The 14,711-nt window shown below is 39.5% G+C and overlaps 1 long non-coding RNA gene across 1 annotated transcript in view; it reads right to left on the bottom strand.

Moving 5' to 3' along the window:
- The window catches only part of LOC103350774 (uncharacterized), a 53,186-nt gene that overhangs the window by 28,698 nt on the left and 9,777 nt on the right, over positions 1–14,711 (bottom strand). The window lies entirely within an intron of this gene.

The following is a 14,711-nucleotide window of genomic DNA, read 5'->3' as shown; positions in this document are numbered from 1 at the left end:
CTGCAATAGAAAATAGTAAGAATTGGGGTATGTGTCATAGATAAAAATGTATAGGTCATGTTTGAATGAGTACAGATCATTTATTAGCATTGGTTTAATCTCCAGCTAAAATATCAATAACAAATTTGTGGTGAAATGGGTACAAATTTCAGCCAACACTACAGGTATACCCAAAATGTATCTCTATTTTTCTGTGGCTCAGATCAATTCATATTCAAAATCCTTTTCTACCAAGATGTTACACACATAATCATATCTGAGATTTGGTTCTTTCTTTTTCTAAGAGTTGTTTTTAATGCACACAAAACTGAAATTGGATGGTTCCCCTCTGAGCATCACTGTCACTTGCTCACTTGGCAGCCAGGGTCACTACCCATGGGTGTGTCCATGTTCCCTATTTGCCTGAGCTTTTTAAGTACAATGACTCTCCCAACAAGCCAACAACAGAATCAAGAAGAGAGGCGTTATATTTATTCCATGTCTCTGTTCGGATGAAGAAATATTCAAGAGACCATCTGAGACTCGTCTGCCCAGACTTCTCTAGCAAACTTTTTATAGCAGATCCCACAAATACCTCAATTTCCATCACTCCTTCAGCCTTCTTCTGGGAGAGAGACCATGGGGTACCTCTTTGTGGGATCCCCTGGTATCTGTAACGTCATGATTCTCTCTTTCAGTTCACATCATTCCCAAAACAACAAAACATTTCTCATCTCACAATAGGTTTTCTTAACCTCAGCACTACTGACGTTTTAGGTCAGATATTTCTTTGTTATAGGGGACTGTCCTGCATATTATAAGATATTTAGCACCATCCTGGCCTTTACCCAATGGCATCCTCCACTCGAAGTTGTAACTATCAACAATGACTCTGGACTTTGTCAAATGTCACTTGGAGAAGAAAATCACCCCAGTTGAGAACCACTATTCTATAAAAGGTCCTCTTTTCATACCTCACTCCTTTTAAATGTTTTGTCTGAGCTCGATCTTACACTATGGGCTCATCCTATGACATTGGGTCCAGAGCTTGAAATGAGGGGAAAATGGTATATTTTTAAGCACCCTTCCATAATAGCACCTCTTCTTGACATGTGATAATTCCTCCCTTCTAAGTAGATACTGCGTGACAATTCCACATGCTCTATCATAACGTTTTCCTAGTTGTGGAGCTAATAAGATATCCTTAGTATTGACAGGTAATAATCACAAAAAAATTTATAATCTTTTCTTCTGGAATTGAGTAGTTTAAAAAGTAAACATCATAACGTATTTCAGAAATTTAAAATACCATAAAAAGTCATGTAATACACATATGCATATCCATCATCTTTAAGAACTATGCCTGCATGGAAGCCCAGATGCACCCTTCTTGACTGCATTCCAGATGTTGCCTCTGTTTCCAGATGAGATGAGCACAGTCACATTGCAGCTCTCCCTGCTGGCTAACATAATGACCTGCAGGACTACACTATTATTCAACACTCGGAATCTGGCTATTGGCAGTAGAAATGTTCAAACTCAAGAATAGTTAGAAAGATTTAGGATAGTAATCTATGAGGTATTAAAAGTGAAAAAATTGCTCATATTCTAATAGGAGAATAACAATTCAAAATACCATTCAGAATAGCTCAATGTTTCTCTGAGACACAATTTAATCTCAGTCCTAAAAGTCAGTTCTTGCTTATAAATTCCCTCCTCATTATTCTACCTGCCCCAGAGGAGGAGATCAAGAGTTTTATGTTCAGGGGAAGGCTCTATGGTGCAACAGGTTAAGCTTCCATTTGAGAAGTTGGCATTCCATACTGGAGTACTTGGTTCAAGTCATGGCTCCTCTGCTTCTCATCCAGTTTCCTGAGAATGAGCATGGGGAGCAGAGAATGATGGTCCAAGTGCTTGGTTTCTTGCCATGGAGTTCCTGGCTCCTGGCTTTAGCCTGACCCAGCCCCAGATCACTCTCTCTCTTTTTCTGTCACTCTGTCCATCAAAGAAGTAGTAAGCAAATATATATTTTTATAAAATTGTTCCAGTCACATAGCTTTTCATTCTCTCTGTACTTTTCTCCTTTGCCATTGATTTCACACTGTACCAGTCACTTTGTTTTTTGTGATAATACTGAAAATAATAATAATGCCACATTGTGGTTTTCATCCAAGCTCTTACTACTGAAGAGAAATGTTATATTGCAGAATAATCACTATTAACATTCAATACCATAAGTATTTTGATGAGAAATGCTGTCAAAGGATAATTATCCAAGGATGCTTTTATCTGCTATCAGCAAAGTGATACAATTTCTGGAGACTAAATACATGGCTTTGCAATAATGTCACTCATAAAGTATTGGCCATGCAAAGATCAAATTGTTAACCAATGACTGCTTGGAGAGGGTGTTGAACTATGATCCAGAGAAAGAATGTAACACCATGAAATGAGAACATTTCTCCAGCTTGGACTCCAAGTAGGAACTGATATGTCCTGCTAATATTGCTCACATCATCACACATTACAGATAATACAGAGGCAGAGCCCCTCTCTCTCAAAGAGAACAGAGGGCTGGAGTTAGAGAAATTAATAACTATGAAATCACACAATAGTTTCCATGATAATAAGTGTCATATAATATTTTGTAGAGCATATTGATAGGATGTAAAAATTCTAAGGCTATGAAGTAATAAAGACTCAATAACTGAGATTTGGTTTCTTAATAAGTGTATACCATAGAAAGGTATTATCAGAGATTTATAATAGGAGCTCTGAAGTGGAAAACAAACCTTCCTGCAGAGAGAGTGTGGTGTAGTTAGTGTGGACCATTGAGTAGGGGTCAGAGCCATCATGGATAGGGCTTTCCTTAGAATTCCTGATGAAGGGGAAGCACCATGTCCTCAGAGCAGGGCAGAAGTTGGAACTGCAGAGAATTCATTGTACACATGAGAGCTTTTTCAATGTCAATAGGTATGGCAAGAACAATTTGTGAGTAACTATTCTCCATGTTTCTTCCTTCCTGCTTCATCTATGGCTGGAGTGAGATCACAGGAATTTCTCATACCCGTTGGAAGAGAGAGTACAGAGAGATTTTCAAAGAGCTAAGAGTGAGCTTACTTTTCATTAAAAATATAGGAAAATTGTTTTTATTGGTAATTATTTCCAAAAAAAGTCAGTTGAAACTCAGAAGCTGAAGGAAGGAATCAGTGAACTAACAGTAAGAGTTGAGCAAGCCAGAGTTAAGGGATTTTCTGTAAAATCTTTGGTATTAATAGGAAAGATTTGGGGCACTGGAGCATTAGGAGGGTTTCAGGAAAAATAACTGAATGAGGTAGATTTCTAGAAGTTTTGCTCTGACCCAAACCATATCATTCTTCTCGGTGACATTGTGAACAGACTTTGGGAAGTATGAACATCACTTTCCAGCTGAGAGGGATGACACTGAGGGTCTTCGCTCTGTCCTCTAGGATGTGGAATTATACATTCAAACTACAGCCACTGTATGTGCCTGAGTACACACATGGGTCTGGGAAATAAGGCTATGACTAATGCTATCCTCTCTAAACACCATGCACAGACTGACTTACAAGATAATGTGTTTCCAGAACTCACAGTGCTAAGTCTTGATAACTCAAAGATTGTGCTTCCAAGGGGGAGAACCTAGGTACCAGAGCACATGTAAAATGTCTCAGAACCTAAAGCCACACTGTCACCTGGTGACTTTGGGCTCCTCATGGTCATGGACCAGAAGACAAAAAAGTTACTATGAAAAAGAAAATTTTTTAAAGAATCATTTTATTTTATTTGAAAGACAGAGTTACAGAGAGAGGTAGAGACAGAGAGAGAGAGGTCTTCCATCTGCTGGTTCACTCCCCAGATGGCTGCAACAGCCGAAGCTGCGCCAGTCCGAAGCCAGGAGCCAGGAGCTTCTTCCGGGTCTCCCACACAAGTGCAGGAGCCCAAGGACTTGGGCCATCTTCTACTGCTTTCCCAGGCCATAACAGAGAGCTGGATCAGAAGAGGAGCAGCCAGGACTAGAACCGGTGCCCATATGGGATGCCAGCGCTGCAGGTCAGGGCTTTAACCCACTGCACCACAGCGCTGGCCCCCTGAAAAGCATTTTTTTAAAAAAGTTACTATAGTAGTTGATGTACTTTGCCCTTATTGTCACGAGGAGTTAGGGCCACTAAAATTGATGGGGACTAGTGATATTTCTATTCCATATGGATATAGTAAATGACAAAGTTCAGCAATGTGACCAGATAAGGGAAAGACAAGCAAAAGCTCAAAGCCCTTAGGCATAGAAGTGTAGATTGTCACAGCAGGCAAGCAAATTATGGCAGTTCAATATGTAACTGAAGACAATGAAAATCTAGAATGGAAGTGAAGAAAGGAGATGATGACTATTGGTAATAATATGGGTTACAGTAATGGCAACTGCATCTTGTTTCACTAAGACTCAGAGACCAAGAAAACTCAGGCTGGAGTTCCTGTGAAGCTGAGTACAAGGGACACACAATGGTATCCATTTTTGTTCTGCACATTGTACATCCAAGCTTACTTCTCATTTCAGTGCCAAATGCAGCAGCCTAGAGTCCCATACAACCTTAGATGCACCTTGCATCACCTCAAGCAAGAGTTTCTTTCTGCCTCACAGCCTTCCACGAAGTAGTGGCAGTCCGCTAGACTAGTGTGCAAGAATGGGTACTAGAGGGAGGCAGCAGTCAATGGAGCTGGTGAGAATCATCAGCCCATGGACAAGGGAAACTGGTGGCAATACACTCTAGTGTGCAGGCATCCAACACGAATAATTCCAGGAGGCATCCAAGTGCTCTGTGGAAGTCCCAGGATAACAGAGATCCTGTTGCCCAGAGCAGTGACTCACTGAGACACACACCCCTTTTTCAGCTTTCCAGGCCTTTCCGTTTGACTTCTCCCATCTTGTACTTTGAGGTCCTGGATTCTCTCACAAATCAACTGCAAGAACCCAAGTCCTTAGTTCAGGTTCTAATTTTAGAAAATCCAAAATCATCGCAATTCTTAAAAAAAAAAAAAAGCAAATATCTTCTGTTTGCAGAAACACATGTCTCTCTGGGTGTTCTTCTTCCCTTTTGTAAGTGCCCATATTAAAGTTCTGCTGTTTGCATTTCTTTGGTCATTGGTTGGCTTCTTCTCTCTAACTTAGCTAGTTTTTCACACCCATTGGTTTTCACTGAGTCTCAGGATGGGGCTAGGACATGGAGGTCCTCAGTGTTCTGCCCCCAACATTCCTTGTTTTATGTTGCAGTAAATGAACTTAAGATACCACCATAATTATGGAATAGGTTTAACACTTGCTCAAGAGTTTAGAGTTCGTATATTTTTTCTCAACTGGCCTGATCCCTTCACAGCTGCTGTGGTTAGTTGTGTTTGAATGTATTTGGCTATGAACTTAAACAATAAAGTGTGGTCTCACTAGACACTGAGTCAGAGGCACTTGATTACCTTCTATGATTTTTTTGTGTGTTGAGAAACCTCCTCCTGTCTTCCTTGAGTGTTTCTCAATCTGCAGTGAAGCCACTGAGCATTATTTGGTGTCTTGTGTTAGAAGAGCAAAGTGAATGGCACCCGGGACCCTCTGATATACTTCTTTAGGAATGGTCCTAATACCATTACACCTTCTTGTGCTCCTCATTTGAAGTGCTTCCATGAGTTGTCATATTTTGAACTGTGAATAATCCTCTATATTTTCATTTAATAGTTGGATGCCAATACAGGGAGAATAACCTGTTTCTACATGAGGGAGTCAAAATCATTTCTCAAAATACAAAATGTCACATTAACCCATCTCTTTCTGACCTTCATCTGCTCAATTGCTTTCCAATTTTACAAGGGTACATTACTTTCAATAGAACAAGGTCTGAATCCAAAGGACATTCCCAGAAAAAGGAGAATGGCATGCACTGGTACACTGTTAGTTCACAAGAACAACCTCTCCTGCATTGGACAGAGTGGAAAAATAAAGTTGAGGGTGAGAGAAGAAAAATGGGAGAAAAGGATTTCACATGTGTGTGTCCTGGTTTGCATGTGTGCTCTTAAGATGTTGTTAAGAAGTGACCTGCAATAAAAGAGTGACCCCACTTATCTTCCTAATAGAGATTATATTCAGGAAGGTGACGTGGAGGCTCTGGATGGCAGGGCGTGGTCTTCAAGAGACCAGCAACAATACTCTGGGCCCCCAAGATGCAGGGATGAAGTGGAGGTTAAGAATGAAGTTTAAAAGTGACAAAAAATTGTACGACAATTGTTTGCATTGTTGATTGATATCAATTTATGAGAATACAGCTCAATATGATGATTAAAATACTCCTCCTTATCAATTCATCCTACTTTTCCTAGTCAAGTCTGGTACCCAATATGCAAAAAGACAGAAAGGGGTGAATTACAAGAAACTAGCAAGAAAGGTCTGTATATTCCAATGCACACATACACATGAACTCCCCCTTCCACACACCTAAGTTTGTTTGAGCTTATTTCTCTCCTCTGTCATTTGAAATTAACAACATTTTTATGTTTCCTAACATTTCTCCTTTATAATTACTATGCAATATATAAAGAAACTGATCATGGAGAATAAAGGAAATGAGACTGCTCCTTCAAAACTAACCTGCAGGGGTGAATTAATTTTGAGAAGGCTTTTTAAAAAAAGACTTATTTATTTACTTGAAGGCAGAGTTACACAGAGAGGGAAAGAGAAAAAAGTTTGAGAGAGGGAGAAAGATCCATCCACTTGTTCACTTTCCAAATGACCACAATGGCCAGGGCTGGGCCAATCTGAAGCTGGAAGCCTGTAATCCCATCCAAGTCTCCCACATGCATGGCAGGGGCCCAAATATTTGGACCATCCTCTGCTGCTTTCCCAGAGGGCATTGTCAGGAAGCTGGATTGGAAGGGAAACAGTGGGGATACAAGCAAGCACCCACAGGGGATGACGCATTGCAGGCTGCTGCCTAACCTGTTACACCTCAATGCCAGCCCCAAAGGAGGCTTATGAAATACAGGCAAATGCTTTATAAGGTATTCACTAAACTGATAAACACGTGCCCTTAAAGTTAAACAGGACATTTAACCACCAATTCCTACTATACATTTTATTCCTTGGTATTTTTTAATTTCAAGCTCCATTGTCCATCTGTTGCCTGGAATGATATTATGAGCCAACTTAAAAGTCATCCTCAACTCCTCTTTCTCACACACTCCCCATCCAATCCAATGGGAAATCCTGGAGGCTCTATTTCCGCTTGCACTGCCCCTCCCAGTCGCATCACCATCTTCCGTCACCTGAATGATTAGAAGAACCTCCCAAATGCTCCCCTGAAGCTTATCTGTATTTACTCTTAACATTCTTGCCACTGGGACCCTTTCAAAATATGTCAGACTGGAACTTTCATCTGTCCAGAACATACCCTCAGCTCCCTTCAGTCTCTGAGTTAATGCTCAAGTCCTTAGGAATGAGTGAAGGCCTTACATGCTGGGGTCCCCTGTGCCTCCCTGACAACATTTACAACAGTGTAGGAATTCCTCCTTGCTCGCTCACTGTAGCAAGCCTTGGTTCCTTCTTGTTCCTTAATCTCACAGCAATCATGCTTTCATGTAGGAACTCTTTATTCTGCCTGGAATTCCCTGTGCTAAGTTCTTCAGTTCCTGCAGGTCTTTGCTCACATCTCCCCTTCTCCTTGAGGATTACTCCTTGGAGCTGGCTCCAGTGTCCTGACCTGCCCTTCTCAGAAGTATAACTTACTTCTCTGCAAAAGAAGCCATTCCAGGCTCATAGCATACTTTCCCTTCAGTTGCTCTTAAGTCTGTCATAGTATTGGGTGTCCTATTGCTCAAATGTGGTTATTGCTGGCCACAAGGGAATGACATGGGAAAGGGGAACACTACTGCCCGCCATTCATGTCTCCACTGACACCTGCTCAAGGCAGTAACTTCTCGATACCAGGGTTCATAATCCCAGGCAAACAGAATGCCTACGTAAACTTCCTTAGGACTCCAAATCCAGGCTTCCAACTGTTTCAGTAAATAGTTTATTGAATGAATTAAAACATTAATATCTTGTGGTTTCCTGATATCTTGGGTTATATTTTCTCATATTTGAAGCCCCAGAGTTGAGTGTAGTTTCCAGTGTTTAGTAGAAGCTCAGTAAATATTTGATGATAAAAGGAAGGTAGGGTCCTCTCACAAATTTACCAAAAATGCAAATAAAAAATACTGAATAATATAACATGCAGAAGTTGCATGGTAAATAGCAGGCATATTGCATGGGAAACCAAAGGAAAAGCTGAAGAAATTTCTTGAAATCTATTGGCTAGAAGACAAAAAACTTTTTTCATTGACTGCATTTTTCAACTTGCCTATTGGCAACAAAGTGGTTTAAAAATGAGAAAGCATCATTGTGTTACAATTCTTTACTCTCAAATTCTGACCACTTTTTATAAGTTAGTTTCACAACATAATGTTAGATTGAGTTTTTCTTATTGAGTCAAAACAAAGTGATTATTATGAAATCATGATTAAGTATTAAATTAAAGCCACAACACCAGCTGCTCAATTCTGAGCCAAAAGTCTAAAATCCGGGAATGAGGCTGAATATATTTATATTAATTTGATAACTGCCACTGAAGTAATTTTATAAAACCTGAAAGAGCTCTATAAATTGCTAAGCTGATTTTGGAAGAAGCTATATTTCTCATTCAAAGAATAAATAAAAACTTAGGATTACAATTCACTTTGAGTGGAAGCAGAGGGACAGAAGTGTGGTTGAATACATTAGATGCCATAATAATAGTAAAAGCCTAGCTCTCGTGTTCACAGTACACATGCATTACCCTTTTCATGATTCTTTGTTCTTCTTTGATGTTTCTTTTGAATATTAATTATCAAATAAAACAGTAGGTAGTCAAACATTTAGGAACTACTGATCTAGCATATCAAGCTTTTGATTTATCTCTTTAATACAAATGACAATAGTACTTATATGATAAAACTGCTGCTTATATTAAATGAAATAATATGTAAAAATATACCAGAGGGGGGTGGCGGCACTGTGGTGCAGCTGGTTAAAGTCCTGGCCTGAAGCGCCGGCATCTCATATGAGCTCCAGTTCTAGTCCCAGCTGCTCCACTTCCGATCCAGCTCTCTGCTGGGGCCTGGGAAAGCAGTGGGAGATGGGCCAAGTTGTTGGGCCCCTGCACCCATGTGGGAGACCTGGAAGAAGCTCCTGGTTGGCCGTTGCAGCCAATTGGGGAGTGAACCAGCGGATAGAAGACCTCTCTCTTTGTCTCTGCCTCTCTCTGTAACTCTGTCTTTCAAATAAATAAAATAAATCTTTATAAAAATATACTGGAGAGTGCCTGGTATAACTGTATATCATTAACTATGTATGTATTAGGTAGGTAGATTTACAATTATCCATTTATACTGGGTTTTGATCCAATTTTAAGTCTTTAAAAATATAATTTACCTTTTGTACATGATAAAAGATCAGGTATGAAAGCTGTATTTGAGAGTTAGATACTATGAGGAGGAGAGGGAGGGGGAAGAAAGAGAGAGAAAGAGGGAGAGAGAGAGACTTCTCTCCATTGGTTATGAACCCCAAATACCTGCAATGGCTAGGGTCAAGCCAGGCCAAAGCCTAGAGCCAGCAACTTAATTTGGGTCTCCCATTTGGGTGACAGGTACCCAACCTCGTAAACCATCACTGCTGTCTCCCTAGGGTCTGCATTAGCAGGAAGCTAGAGTCAGAAGCCAGAGATGGATATAGAACCCAGTCCCTCTAATGTGGACTGCAAGAGCTTAATCAGTGTCTTCACGGTGACGGTCCCAAGACTATCTTAACACCTTATCTTGAAAAATCAGTGTTAAACAGCTTTTTCTAATATGCAGAGAGAATGTTAAGCACATGTTCTCCATCTAGTGTTACAAAAGATATCTAGGGGGCCTGCGCCAGGGCTCACTAGGCTAATCCTCCTCCTGCTGTGCTGGCACCACTGGTTCTAGTTCCAGTTGGGGTGCCGGTTCTGTCCCCGTTGCTCCTCTTCCAGTCCAGCTCTCTGCTGTGGCCCAGGAGTACAGTGGAGGATGGCCCAAGTCTTTGGGCCCTGCACCCGCATGGGAGACCAGGAGGAAGTACCTGGCTCCTGGCTTTGGATTGGCACAGTGCGCTGGCCGCAACGCGCCGGCCATAGCAGCCACTGGGGGGGGGGGTGAACCAATGGAAAATGGAAGACCTTTCTCTCTGTCTCTCTCTCTCTCTCTCTCACTGTCTAACTCTACCTGTCAAAAAAAAAAAAAAAAAGATATACAGGGCCTGCATCCTCATTGCTAGTCATAACAACCCTTGCCACAAATTAATAGGCAATCAAAATTTAACAATTCTTACTAAACAACAAGCTAGGAATTCTGAGCATAATGTGAGTCGTTTGATTACAAATTGTGCTTTATATACACTACAGTTAGACTATTTAATTTCCACCTTCTCATTTGCCAGACACGCTGGAAGACTTCTACAGATTACTAAATTCAACGGTTTTCTTTTATATCTGCTCCTTTTGTTTGAGACAAAAATAAAAATATCTTGTAGAGTATGTGCAATCAAATAAAACCTTTTTCAACTACTTTTAAAAGTCTATAAAGTCACTCTGAAATACAGTCTTTGAGGGACAAGCATTGATGGGCAGCGGGTTAAGACATCAGTTGGGACACCTATAACCCATATCAGAGTTTCTAGAACGGAGTCCCACCTCTGCCTCTGCTTCTGATCCAGCTTCCTGTTAATGCACCTGGGAGGAAGAATATGATGGCTCAAGGTCTGAGTTCCTACAATCCATGTGGGAGACCAAGATGGAGTTTCTGGCTCCTGGCTTCTACCTAGCCCAGCCCTGGTTGTTGGACATTTGTTCTTCCAATGGATGGAAGATCTCTCTCTTTCTCTGTTTCTCTGCCTCTCAAATAAATAAAGATGAATAAGTAAACATTTGAAACCATATATATATGTATATAATTTTAAAATTTTTGACTAAAATATATACTCAGACTATACCTCTAAATTTGAGGCTGTGCAGCTCCTGGTTATCCCCTTCGCTTTGCTAAAGTACAAATAAATAAACAGACTCAGAAGATTAATGCACCATTTAGAGCTGGTATCTAACCTTAATTCAGAATCAATTAAGAAATATCAGTAGGTTTATGTTTTGACCTTTCCATTGAAGATTAAATTAATTAGTTCTATTATTCTTTTAGATTGTAAGTGAATGTAGTGACAATAATAAAAAGTAACAATAAATACTTTCCTTCTGCCAGGCAATTGTTCAGAACTGTACATGCTTTCTCATTTAATTTTCTCATTTAATTTCTCATTTAATTTAAGAAAAATTCATGGAGCACATGCGATTATCCTAAATTGACTTTTCCAAGCTGCAGTTCTACTAAGTTAAACTAGAACATCAAGCTTCTATACAGATTCTTTCATTGTCTGCTCAAAAATCATCTATCGCTTGCAATCAATTACCACATATCTCCTCTAGCATTGTATCAACTAGCCTAGAGTATTTTTCACTATCTAGAAAGAAATGTTTGAAGTTCCATCTTAGGACTTCAAGGATACTGAGATAAGGGGAAGCAGTAATGAATTAGTTACGCTCTTATACTTTTAATCTGAGGCTTTCCAGACAGGCTTTTACATGATTTATAAGCTATGCTGTTTCTTTATATTTTAGGTATAAGAAGAAAAAGACGACAGGGTTCTGAAGTACTCAGATAAAGTTAAAAACTAAATGACTGTGAATATAAAAGAGGGATAAAGGGGGACCGGCGCTGTGGCACAGTGGGTTAAAGCCCTGGCCTGAAGTGCTGGCATCCCATGTGGGCACTGGTTCAAGTCCCAGCTGCTCCTCTCCCAATCCAGCTCTCTGCTGTGGCCTGGGAAAGCAGTGGAAGATGGCCCAAGTCCTTGGGCCCCTGCAACCACATGCAAGACCCAGAAGAAGCTCCTGGTTCCTGACTTTGGAGTGGCTCAGCTCCGGCCATTGTGGCCATTTGAGGAGTAAACCAGCGGATGGAAGACCTCTCTCTCTCTCTCTCTCTCTCTCTCTCCACCTCTCTCTGTAATTCTGTCTTTCAAGTAAATAAAAATAAATCTTTAAAAAAAGAAAAAAAAAAACAAGAGAAAGAAAGATAAAGATTACAAATTTTTCTCAGCTTAGTTGGCCTATTCTCAGGCCATGTACTAATTGAAGCACTTGGCATTAATAGGAGAATTTATTTACCTCTTTTATTGGAGAAGCCCTGAAGAATTATGCCTAGGTATGGTCAACAGCTTTCCTGCCCGTAAGGATTGTTTTTCTCTCTTTTTCCAGCCAATGAAAATATGATTGTTAAGTAGGCTTTTTAATGACTTCTTCCTGCTTAATTCATTTTCCATGAACATGGAGCTGCAAAGAATATGGATTTGGGGCCACCTTGTGACGGACTTAGAAAAATCCTGAAACTGAATCCTAAGACTTGAATTTCGAATCAATGCACGTACCATTTGATACAAATTAGAAGTTTCAAATTACATCTTATTAGTTGGTCCTGGATTGGATATTCTGGTTTTATCAAAGCAGAAAATACCAGAAAACTATGAAAAGCCTAGAAAAAAATCCTAAGAACTGATGATTTCATGAATAAACTCAATAGACTAGAAATAAAAAGTCATAAACATTTCTCCATATACTGGTACCCCTATTGTCTTAATCTCTTATATGCTATTATAACAAAACATCAAGGACTGAGTAATTTATAATGAACATATTTATTGCTAACAGCTCTAGAGAACAGGAAGTCCAAGACAGAAGGCATGACACCTGGTTACGGCCTTCTTGCTGTTTCATAATGCGGTGGAAGGCATCGCATGGGTGAAATAGAAGGGGAAGGAAAGCAAATTCATAGTTTATAAGGACCCCATTCTTGTTTTTTTTTAATCCAAATCAATTTGCAAACACCATTTTTATTTGGATTAAAAAGCTTTAGATGAACAAACATATGATACATACATGTTATAAGACTAATTACCTCAGATGATGATGATACAGAAATTAGAATAAACCAAGTTTTAACCAGGTCTGAAAACCTTCAAGCTGAAAAGTCATCAACACCAATTTGGTGATTTTATACAAATAAGTGTCCCCCCGCCCCCACTTCAGTTCTTCCTCATAGGAAGGGAAGAGTGGGTGAAAAAAAAAAAAAAAAAAACAATGAAAGACCTTTTAAATCAGTTGGGTGACAAAACAGACTATTTTAAACCTATAGGTTTTCCCACATATAAACAAAATTCTCCACAGGAACTTACATTTTGAAAACATTTAGGCCATTATACTTTCTAAGCCACATTACTACAGTGCCTAAAACTCACGAAAAAAAGATGTGCTTTCTTAAGTCAGAACTTTTTTTTCTTTTTTATAGAAGATGACTGATCTCAAATCTTATATCCTAAATGTTAACTGATATTCTCCAGGTTAGTATACAGAATAAATACGTGGGTTTTTTAAAAAAACATTTATTTAGGGCCTTCCTACTAGTGTCCTGGGCTGGCTCTGCACTGTCTTACGGAATCCCCTGGCTGGACCCATGGTTCCCATGCACCTTGAGACACTGGCAAGGAGCCCAGGGTGCTCTGGTTTCTAATGCCCCATGTGGCCCACAGTGAAGAGTTTGTAGAGGCTCCCCAAAAAAGTCCCATCCAGACCTTAAAAAGGGAAATAAATGAATGAAACAAATAAATAATTTAACCAAAATTAGATTTCGGGTTCTTTGGTGTAATTCAAGGAAATAATGTCTAGAAATAAAAGAATCTTAGTCCATGATGATTCAATGGCCCAAATAACCAGGAACTGAAGATTTCTTCAACTGATTCAGTTTAACAATAAGGTACTGACATAACTACTGCAATATATTTTTAAAAATTCAAAATTGTTTAAAATACATGATGCAAACTGAGATCCAGTGGTTGACTAAAGGCAATTAAGCTACAAGGGTCGCTTGTATCTAAAGTATCATCTAGATACAAGAGACTTTTTCCATCTTACGTTCTTTTGCTCTCATGATTTAGTAAGTATGGTGATCACACATCTGCGTATTGATTCATAGCAGTTTAAAAGGAAAAAAGTATCCTTTGAGTTTCTCTCAACTGAGAAACAGCAGTGGAAGCTCCACCACCATGGCAACCACCGTGTCACAATAAAGCAGGTTTCAAAAACATACCACCAAGTTATATAATGTTCCATGTTCCTCACTGCCTCCAAATGTTTATTCTAGGGCCATATAAGAAAGACAGGATCACCAAACTCAAGTGTTTGGGATCTGTTATGGTATTTTTAGTGAGCGTTTTCTTAAATTATGATTCCCTTCTCTGTAATTCAAAAGCAGAAACTTAAAAAAATTTTTAGAAAGCATTAAACTCTGGTTGAGAATCAGAACCCTGAAGCCTACAAGAAAAAAAGACCACATCTTATAAAGAGGAAATAAAACATAAAACATAGCTGCATATGCAGGCAATCTACGTTTTCACAATTATCCTTCTGGTACACCTCAGATCCAATAACACACTCCCTTCCCTAGATCAGGTTAGGTGTTACATTTAAATCACCTCCATGCACACCTCAATACTTTCTTGCAGATCAATGTTTTTCATTGTAACAAATTTAAATTTA

Source organism: Oryctolagus cuniculus, chromosome 8 (assembly GCF_964237555.1).
Source record: "Oryctolagus cuniculus chromosome 8, mOryCun1.1, whole genome shotgun sequence".
NCBI lineage: Eukaryota > Metazoa > Chordata > Mammalia > Lagomorpha > Leporidae > Oryctolagus > Oryctolagus cuniculus.
This window is presented reverse-complemented; position numbering and strand designations above follow the sequence as displayed.